The 11458-nt window shown below is 41.3% G+C and overlaps 1 non-coding gene across 1 annotated transcript; it reads left to right on the forward strand.

Moving 5' to 3' along the window:
- Positions 1 to 10851: 10851 nt before the first annotated feature.
- Positions 10852 to 11055, forward strand: LOC145284108 (U2 spliceosomal RNA). The gene has a single exon (XR_013868798.1). It is a non-coding gene; the product is annotated as a U2 spliceosomal RNA (small nuclear RNA).
- The last annotated feature ends 403 nt before the right edge of the window (positions 11056 to 11458 follow it).

An 11458-nucleotide genomic window follows, 5' to 3' on the forward strand; every position in this document is an offset into this window, starting at 1 on the left:
TTTCAATTCTATGGAGGGCAGGCGCGAACGCAGACCCCACAATTTTATTATACCAGCCCTATTTAATTTAAAACATACTTATCAAAGTATTATTATATACATTTATATAAAAAAAAAAACTTGTAAACGTTTTTTTCTTGATTTTTTATTTCCATCTATTTGGACCAGCCCCGTAAGCAGACCCCACAATTTTAATGAATCATCATTATGCCAGATCAAACATACCCATTTATGTATCTGGATACATCTTTTATTATTATATGTGATCAGTTTTCTATAATAGTGTACCATATAGAAGCCTATTCGTGACCAGACACACACAGACACAGACGTTCTTCAGGTGTATGTGCGAATGTTGTGGTTGTCTGTCGTTTTTATATACGAAACTTCTATTGAGATTTTAGTTAGCCAATCAGCTTTCTAGTATCCACCGCGCCCTTCCTATCAGCCAATGAACCTGCACTTATAGGACAAAGGCCCATTTGACCCCGTGTTGCTCTGATTCTTTGTCTGTGTTCTATTTGGCCTAGGTATCTAGTGTCTTGACATGTTCTAAATTTAGGTTAGGTTTTTCTTAAGGTATTTTATATATATACATATATATAATGTACTCTCCCGTCGTGTTCGACGCATGAGGGCCAAAAATTCGCACTCTGTTTCACTCTGCCTTCAATGCTTGTGCCGTATGTGCGACACGAAACTCGCTCTGCTCACACAAACCAGACTGTACGACTCACAGGATACAGGCTGGGAAGGTGATGTTCCTACTCTTGCTCTACGAAGATTTGTTTGATTCCATAGCCGTGTGTCAATGTATGTTTTAATACCCGCAAAACATTTTTCCCTCCACAATTTTCTATCCGCAGCATCTCCTTCAAACGTTTTTGGGTTATGGCCTGCGTGCTTAAGATTATCTTTCAGCTTATCCTTGTACCTCAGAAATGGACGACCCACATTTCAAATACCCTCTTGCAGTTGACTGTATGCTAGTTGCTTAGGAAGACGGTTTTCATCCATGCGAACAAGGTGACCAGCCCAGCGAAGCTGAGACTTCATCAGGAAGGCCTCAATACTTAAAATGTCGCACCTAGCAAACAATCCTGAGTTAGGAGCCTTGTCTTTCCATGTTAATCCACATATACTGCGAAGGCAACGCTTATGGAATGTATCCAGTTGCTCAACGGTATGGGGCCCAGGCAACGCTTATGGAATGTATCCAGTTGCCTACGGTATGGGGCCCAGGCTTCCGATCCATACAGGAGTATCGAAGCAATCACTGCACGATAAACTGAGATTTTGGTCTTTAGACTCAACCCTCTTTCATTCCTTAATCTTGACCGCAGTTTACCGAAGGCATCAGTCGCCTTTGAAATTTTGCTAATATCTCATCATCAAGTGATGCTGACGAATGCATCTTACTTCCGAGATATGCAAAGGAGTTAACATACTTCACTAAGATTTTCTGAGGTGGTTCCACATATTCTGGTCTCGGAATGTTCACACCACCTTGGTGCAACGGGGTGGGCTTTGGTTGGTAGATAACTTCTGTCTTTTTAATACTAATCGTCAAACCAAATGCTTTTGCAACATTGGAAAACTTGTCAACCAATTCTTGTGCTTCTTCAGATGAAATGGGCACGAGTTCAGCATCGTCTGCAAAAAGAAAATCACGAACCATGGTTCTTCTTGTTAGTGTTTTACTTTTGAATGTGTAATGATTAAAAAGACCCCGATAGTTCTAAACTCAAAATGGACATCTTGCGTGTAATCTTTAAAAGCATGCTTGAGCATGATTGAAAAGAAGATGCCAAAGATCACAGGTGTCATAACAAAACCCTCTTCCGTACCGGTTTTTACCTTGAATGTCTCAGAGAACTTTCCGTCTGCTCTTACACGTGCCTCCATATTCTCGGGAAAGGATATTATTACATTTAATATTTTTAAGGGATGCCAACATTATTCAAAACCTCCCAAATGCGACTCTGTTGACAGAGTCAAACGCCTTGGTTAGGTCGATAAAAACGACAAACAGATTCTGATCTTCCTCACGTGCCTTCTCTGTAACTTGGCGTAAACAGTAGATCATGTTGATGGTTCCCCTTCCAGATCTAATATATATATATATATATATATATATATATATATATATATATATATATATATACATATATATTATGATAGTTTATGTATATGTATGTTTATTTATTTTATTTATTTATTTGTTTATTTTCTATTGTTTTTGGTAGTTTTAAATTTATTTTGTATTTCTATCCTAGAGTAAATTTTAACCTGTGAACACAGTTGTTCGCTATTTCTCTCCTACGGTTTAATAGATGTTGGTGTTTCATGAAGGCATCATCTACATGGGTCCTCCATATATCTGCAGGTGTTTGCTTGTCTTACTATTTTCAATTCAACTAACGGCTAACGGCAGCTTTCGTTGAGTTCCCAGTATTTATTTGCTAGCTTTGTTTCCATACGGCGTTTTTTATTGTTGAATGTACTTATGTGGTCATAATATCGACTTTTGATATCTAAGGAATTCATCACTACGTAATGTTTCTTGTTATTCGGATGTTCTTTTTATTTACAAGGTGGTCACCGCTTATCAATGCAAGGAAGCCACTCAGGGATAAGGGTTATTGTAAGTACAGTACGTTAGTGTGGATATTAAGAGTGTCTACTTGAGGGGGCGGTTCATCAGGAAATCGTTTACGTTGGACTTGAAGACATCCAAGTTGTAGGCAGGAGGGAAGCAGGCAGACGAAAGAGAGTTCCACAGGCGTGCGGGTCGAAGAAAGAAGCTTTGGTCATGGAATCTACGTTTTGATTCAGGTATAGATAAAGAGTGGGGAATGTTTTTGACAGTGGATTCAGCTAGATGAGTATTTTTTGTAAAACATTGGTGAGGGGAGAGGTGATTGGAGTTCAGACGAGCACATGCTATGGAAATAACAATAAAACAAGAAAGGCTTGCAACGTCTCTTCTGTGGGAAGGAGGTTGTAGGGAAGAGAAAACGGCATCCCCCACTAAGCCAGGAAGTCTATTTTGTACTCTGTCAAGGAAGGATAGGCTGTTTTTTGCAGCTCCTGCCCAGATATGGCAGCAGTATTCCATCCTTGGACGTACTTGGCTTTTATATAGATAGAGAATTGCATCAGAAGTGAGATATCTTCTGGAGCGGAAAAAGGATCCCACCATCTTTCCAGCAACCTTGGCAACAGACTTGATGTACGTGTTCCATTTCAGATCAGGAGTGAAGGTCAAGCCCAGAAGCTTGTCAAAACATGAGGCTTCTCCTAGACGAGAGTCATCCATTTCAATTGGTGCCAGATGGGGATCAGAGCGTTGATGATGTAAAGATAGGATTTGGTTGTGGATGCATTAAAGGTAACCAACCACGTCTTCTCCCACTGAACCACTCGTTAGAGATCAGAGAAGAGAGAATCAGAGAGAGCTTTGTTATTTACAGTCTTTGATGCTTTGCTGTAGATGGTCATGTCAACAGCATAGATGGCAACGCATGATTTGAGTATGTGTTTAGGGAGATCATTGATGTAGATCAGCAAGAGAAGTTGGCGCATGATGGACTCCTGACCGACTCCAGCATTAATAGTGCAGGCCTCTGATTTTTGTCCATCAACCACTACTCTTATGATCCTATCAGAGAGAAATGAGTTAATGATAGAGAGAATATTTCCAGTTATACCGTAGCTGGAGATCTTGTGGAATAGGCTTTATGCCATACCTTGTCGAAGGCCTTTTATATGTAAAGATCAATTGCCCTGGAAAGGAAACCTTTTTCAAGAGATTCACTAATCCTATGAGATATAACCATTAGCACATTTGTGGTAGTTCTTGCAGAACGGAAACCATATTGCATGTCACTAAGAAGTTAATTTCTGCTGAAGTGGTTGACTATTTCTCTATTTTATATGAATTCCAGCAACTTACTCATTACACACAGAACACTTATTGGTCTGTACTGAGAGGGAGATGACTTATCACCTGAATTCTTTAATACATGGCATACTGATGAGGTTTTCCAGGGTGTTGGAATGCACTTCTCCTTAAGGCAACGTTTAAACAGTTTCGTAAGTATGGGAGTAAGTTCTGATTGAAGCGTTTTTAACACTATAATCGGGATGCCGCCAGGGCCAGTAGCTTTACTGGAATCACGGTTCTTGATTAGCTTGGCTACCTCATGCACAGATATTTGTATGTTACCTAGCGTGTTCTATGTTATAGGAGGAAATATGGGGAGTTGAGTGCCTACGTCGAATAGGGTAGAATTAGCTGCAAAGTTCTTGGCGAATAGTTTGGCCTTTTCTGAAGCTGACGAGATGACCTCTGGTCCGTTGATAACGGTTGGGATAGAACGCACACTTCTGTTCAGGATCCTATTTTTTTTTACATGGAGTTCACCACTTATCAAGGCCCAATGGCCACTCGGTGATAAGAGTTTTTGTATGTACAGTAATCAAAGGCATAGTGTAGTAATAGTATTGGAGAATTGTGTCATTACTTAGGGGGGCGGTTCATCAGGCATTTGTTTGTGTTGGACTTGAAAACATCCAGGTTGAAGTTGGGAAGGAAACAGGCAAACGGAAAAGAGTTCCAAAGGCGTGCAGTTCTAAGAAAGAATCTTTTTTCATGGTATCTACGTTTTGACTTAGGCACAGATAGGGGATGGGGAAAATTATTGACGGTGGTTTCAGCTAGTCGGGTGTTTTGTTAGAAAGATTGGGGAGGGGGGAACAGAGAATGGAGCTCAGACGAGCACCTTCCATGGAAGTAACGATAGAACAATGACGGGCTCGCTACGTCTCTTCTGTCGGACAGAGGTGTCATGGTAGGGAAAAGGGCATCCCCCACCAAACCACGGAGTCTATTTTGTATTCCGTCAAGGCAGGATAGGCTGTTTTTGCTGCCCCGCCCTGATTTGGCAGAAGTACTCCATCTTTGGACGTACTTGGCTCTTATATAGATAGAGAATTGCATCATTAATGAGATATCTTCTGGAGCGATAGAAGGGTCCCACCATTTTCCCAGCGACCTTGGCCACAGACTTGATGTATGTATTCCATTTTAGGTCAGGTGTAAAAGTCAAACCCAGGAGCTTATCAAATCCTGGGGTCTTCCTTAGACGAGAGCCATCCATTTCAATTGATGCCAGATGGGGATCACAGCATTTATGATGTAGAGATAGGAGCTTGGTCTTAGATGCATTAAGGTAACCAGCCTTCTCTTTCTAAACTGTACCACGTGCTCAAGATCAGAGGAGAGAGAATCAGAGAGAACATCATCATTTACGGCCTTTGATGTGTTGCCATAGATGCTCGTGTCATCAGCATAGATGTCAACGAATGATTTAAGTATGTCTTTTGGGAGATCATTGATATAAATCAGGAAGAGAGTTGGACCCAGGATGGACACCTGAGGGACTCCAGCATTAATACTGCAGGCTTCTGATTTTTGTCCATCCACCACTACTCGTATGGTCCTATCAGAGAGAAATGAGTTAATGATTGAGAAAACATTTCCAGTTATACCGTAGCTGGAAATCTTGTAAAGTAGGGATTTATGCCATACATTGTCGAACGCCTTTGATATATCAAGAGCAATTGCTATAGAAAGGAAGACTTTGTCAAGAGATTCACTAATCACAACACACAGGAGACTTATTGGTCTGTACTGAGAGGGAGATAACTTATCACCTGAATTCTTAAATACAGTGCATACTGATGAGGTTTTCCAGGGGGTTTGGAAAGCACTTCTTCTTAAGGCAAGGTGTAAACAGTTTCGTAAGTACGGTAGCAAGTTCTGGTTGAAACATTTTTAACACTATAATTAGGATGCCGTTAGGGTCAGTTGCTTTACTGGAATCAAGGTTCTTGATTAGATTGGGTGCCGCATGCACAGATATTTGTATGTTACCTAGAGTGTTCTGTGTTATAGGAGGAGATGTGGGGAGTTGATTTCCTACGTCGCATAGGGTAGAATTTGCTGCAATGTTCTTGACAAATAGATTGGCCTTGTCTGATGCTGACGAGATTACATCAGGTCCATTGATAATGGTTGGGATTGAACGCACACTTCTGTTCAGGATCCTATTTGCTATTTGCCAAAACTGGTGGGAACCAATCCGCTGATCAGCTACGTTGGATGTAACATTCGGCAATAATGTGGCAAACTATTCTTTTGGTTAGGCATTTATTTGGAACTGAGCAAAATATGCGGTATCTACAGTTGTATTTATCTTGTTCTTTATTAGTATTTTCTTTTTATTTCTAGTATGGTTGTTTTTGTCCGGATTTTTATTTTTATTATTATTATTATTATTATTATTATTATTATTATTATTATTATGATTATTATTATTATTATTATTTACAGTCAGGTCATCAGGTCATGTCATATGCTCCTGGTACCATGTAACCTAGTAGGACATGTCGCATGCTCGGTTTACCGGCGACTAAACCGGTCCCCCAACTGTCTGGGGAGGAGAGTGGCTATTCTCCCAGAAAGATTAAAAAGACGACCTTTCAAAGGGCGTACGAACCCTCATTTTTGGGGTGTCAACGGCAAACTAGCATCATGCATATATATGTGCGTGTGTGTGTGGGCGTGCGTGTATGTGTGTGTGTGTGTGTGTGTGTGCCTATAAGCACCGGTCGCATGTGGGTGTGATTCTTTATAAGTAAATGTTTATAATAGGAATTTACCCTGGATCTGTGTATGTATATGTTGTGTGGTGGGTGTTTGTAAATATACAGGTGCATCTGTGCATCTATGCGGGTTTATGGAGGCTTTTAATAGGTGAATTTGTGTTTATGTATGTATCTGTACATAGGCGTATGTTGGTTGGTGCATGGATACCGATGTGATTTTCTATGTGTTTATGAATATAGGTGCTTGCGGGTATACCCATATACATATGCGTGTGTGTATATACGTGTGTGTGTGTGTCTCTCTCTCTCTCTCTCTCTCTCTCTCTCTCTCTCTCTCTCTCTCTCTCTCTCTCTCTCTCTGTGTCGATGTGTGCGCGCGGGATCGGTTCCATAACGTGATCCAGTGCATCTTGGTTTGCCATCCACCACCACTGCGGAACCGTTCACCCAAGGGCGTGACAGATGTATGGAAGTGTAGCTGTCAGTCAAGACTCTGTGATGGTCTCCAGTCGGACGCCACTGGAAACTGAACTTCAGACTAAAAGTGCAGGGATCTATGGGAAGCTCAACCCTAACAGAAAAACCAGAAATTGTGGGGTTCTGTTAAGGCAGTTTGAGAAAGTTGATATCACTCATTCTGGCTAGTCACTGCGACCAATGAGCTGCCGACTCGTCTTGGGTAATCCTTGCCAGTCTGCCGTACCCCATTGGAGGAGATGGGTGAAATGGCAATTGACAAAACCCACTTCATCCTTAAACTATCTTGACAGCAAATTCCTTACGAAGCATGAAACGAAAACAGAAAAAGAACTCATACTGGCAGGGCGTCGCCCAGGATAATAAGATCCACAATACACCCAACTCCAAGTTTGTATCGTGGAACATACGAACGGCGCTTGACAGGTCTGATTCGGCAAGACCAGAAAGAAGAAGTGTGATTATATCGTGCGATTAGAAAAATATGACATCGATATTGCAACCCTGAGTGAACTCAGGTAAAAAGAGAGTGGTTCCAAATGAGAGTCCGGCTACACAATTTACTGGAGTGGCAAGGCCTCTTGTGAGAGAAGAGAATCCGGTGTCGGACTAGCCATTAAAAACGAGCTAGTGACTAAACTGATAGAAGTGCCCCATACGATTAATGACAGACTGATGACACTCAGGCTACCTTTATCAGAAGACCGTTGGTTTACACTGATAGCTATATATGCTCCGACTATGACAAACTCTACGGAAACTATTGATATATTCTACCATCAGTTAGGCAGGACACTTGCATCCGTACCAAAACTGGAAAGATCATACTCATGGGAGACTTTAACGCCAGGGTAGGACAGTATTATATCACTTGGCCCAGAGCACTAGGGAAGTATGGATGGGGGAATGTCAACTCAAATGAGGATCTCCTCCTTTCAGTTTGCACTGAGCATCAGTTTGCATCATCAACACCTTCTTTAAAAACAAGCATGTTCACAGGAACTCCTGGATGTTGTCTAGAAGTAAACAGCACCTCATTGACTTCGTCATCACTCCCCCATGTGAACTCCTAAATATCCTGGACACGAGAGCAATGAGGGGAGCAAACTGCAACACTGACCATATTATGATCCAGACACAAGCAAGATTCAAACTGAGACGCAAAATAAAGATAAAGAACCACCCCCTAAGAATCTGGATGCCAACGGCTTGAAGCGTCAAAATGTAAGAGAAGAGCTGGTGAATGATCTCAATGAGAGACTTGCTGAACCAGCCGGAGATGTAAACTCACATTGGCTGTCCTTCAAAAAAACTCTTTATGAAACATCCAAAGAGTGCCTCGGGTTGGTCGGGAAACGTCATGGGGACTGGCTCGATGAGAACTACGAAGAAATCAAGCAACTCATCAACCAGAGATACGCTGCAAGAGGTTCAATGTTGTTCAGGAACACTAGATCCATCAGAGCAAAATACGCTAAGGCAAATAGAAAGCTCCAGAGCAGGTGTAGGGAACTTAAGAACAGTTGGTGGATGGCTAAGGCTGCTGAACTACAGATTCTGGCGGACACCAATGACATGAAGGGTCTCTCTGGGAGTATGAGAGCAGTCTGGGGCCCAAATATTAGCCATCCCTATCAACTACTTGCAAGCGACAATTCCGCTCTCCTTATTGACAAATGCGAGCTTCTAAAACGATGGACTGGGCATTTGAAAACATTGCTAAACGAGACGCCAGACATTGACGAACGAGCAATAATCTACCTGGAGCAGTTCCCGACACAGCACTGGATGAACAGATGCCCTGAAATATGCAAAGCAGTGGTGATGTTACAGGATGGCAAATGAGCTGGGTCTGAGGCACATACCCTGAGATCTTCAAGCGAGGAGGACAAAAACTACTTAGCACTCTCTGCACAATCATACAGAGTGCCTGGACAACTGCAACTGGCTCTCAAGATTGGAAAGTCGTACAGCTAGCGACCGTATTTAAAAAGGGAGGTCGCAGGCTGTGCGGTAACTTCAGGGGTATATCACTACTTTCAGTCCCTGGGAAGGTGTTCGCTCGTGTTCTCCTGAATAGGCTAACAGCGCACGTTGAAACCTGAGGCAAAATGTGGATTCCGTGCAAACAGAGGCACAGCGGATATGATCTACTTTCTCAAACAGATCCAGGAAAAGTGTGTGGAGCAAAATATAGGGCTGCACATAATCTTTGTGGATTTTACGGAGGCTTTCAACACGGTGGATCGAAGCACTCTTTGGGAAGTCTTGCTGAAGCTTGGCTTTCCTGCACACTTCCCCAGCCTTGTCAGAGCCCTTCATTCAGGCAGAAAGCCACAGTTAAGCTGAAGGGCGAGCTCTCCGATCCGTTCGACGTGCAGAATTGTGTCCGACAGGGGTGCGTTCTCGCTCCAACGCTCTTCTCACTCTACCTGTCAGTTGTGCTTCGGCATGCCTTTAGAAATTTTGATAAGGGTGCTTTTCTACGATCTAGGCCGGGAGCAGACCTTTTCAATGTCAATGCATACAAAGCCGCAAATAGAATAACAAAGATACTCGTACGGGAGCTCATGTTTTCTGATGTCACCATATTTTGTAGCGCATAGTAACGAGGATGCTCAGAACATAAAAACTCGTTTCGCAGGATCAGCCAAGGCCTTCGGATTGAGGATTAACATCAAGAGACCCGAAATGATGTACCAATAATCCCCTGGATCACCAGCAACAAGCCAACCAATTAAGATTCAGGACCAGGAGCTTTACAATGTCATCAAATTCAAATACCGAGGGACCATGGTCATGAACAACAACAAAATGGACGAGGAGATTTATACAAGAATGGCTAACTTCTCCATATCCTATGGAAAACTCAAACAAAAGGCCTGGCAAAATAAAGACCTGACTTTCAGAACTAAATGTTTGGTGTACCGCGCCATCGTCCTCTCTTCACTCTTATACGGTGCAGAAACTTGGTCAGTGTACAAACTGGTAGCCAGCAAGCTCAACACATATATGATGAGACACCTCTGGCAGATTTTAAATGGCAAGTGGTATGATTTTGTTAGCAACAGGGATATCCTATCACAAGCCAACCTCCCAAGCATGTATGACCTGCTCATCCGGAAAAACCTGAGATGAGCTGGGCACGTAAACCGAATGGAGAACTCCCGACTACCAAAATAGATACTGTTTTCACAACTGGAGGATGGGGTACGAGGCATAGGCATACATAAGCTCAGGTTTCGGGACACCGTCAAACGAAATCTAAAGGACAGGTTAATCCCTACTGGAAGCTGGCAGACCCTCAGTCGCGACCGTGACAAATAGAGAATTATTATTATTATTATTATTATTATTATTATTATTATTATTATTATTATTATTATTATTATTATTATTTTTATTGTTATTATTATTATTTTTGTTATTGTTATTGTTATTATTGTTATTATTATTATTGTTATTATTACTACTACTACTACTATCATCATCATCATCATCATCATCATCATCATCATCATCATCATCATCATCATCATCATCTTTTTACGCTTATCGCTCCGTCCCTTATCATGTTGTGCATCCCTAAAAAAGGAAAGTGGAATATTCCAAACCAACCTTGTCAACCTTAAAGTAAAAAAAAAAAAAAAAAAAAAAAAAAAAAAATCGGGTAGCTGTCGAGGCAAAGCTAATAAAAATAATTTGTCTTTCTTGGCCTTTTGGCTAAGATCAAATGTAGTATCTGTTCTTCAGGTGCTACATTTCAATTTCTTCTCTCTCAGTGGAAGAGAAATCCTTTACGATTAAGACAATTTTTTCTCCACGTTAAAAAAACGACACTGGTGTCTAAATCTGTCCCGTGGGGAGGCATTGTGAACAGGTACTATGTTTAATGTAACAAAGTTTTAATATTAAAAAAAGTAACTGGAAAAAAGTTATTACTGATTTCATTACAAAATGCCCTGGAAGTGTTACACCTGATTAATTATAAAATGCCCTGGAAAATGTCTGTTCTGATTATTTTTTTTGTCTACTTGCCTCCCCACAAGGGCGAAATTGTATATAAGGTCGGTCAAAAATTTAGGGGGAAACCAGCTCCCCAAAAGGGTCACTCAGGTCAATAACAAAAATAACAATTGTATCAGTAATGAATGATTTCTCCTCCATTAACCAAGACAAAAAAGGGGGCATTTAAGTCACTGGAATGCTGACACTGATACTACACTTAGAAATTCATATTGAAGCAATAGATACCTAATCACTAACCGTGTTAATGTTTTTATGTATTACTTTGGAAAAGCTGCTGAAA

The sequence above is a fragment of the Euprymna scolopes genome, chromosome 1 (assembly GCF_053919585.1).
Source record: "Euprymna scolopes isolate OS-2025 chromosome 1, ASM5391958v1, whole genome shotgun sequence".
NCBI classification, from domain to species: domain Eukaryota; kingdom Metazoa; phylum Mollusca; class Cephalopoda; order Sepiida; family Sepiolidae; genus Euprymna; species Euprymna scolopes.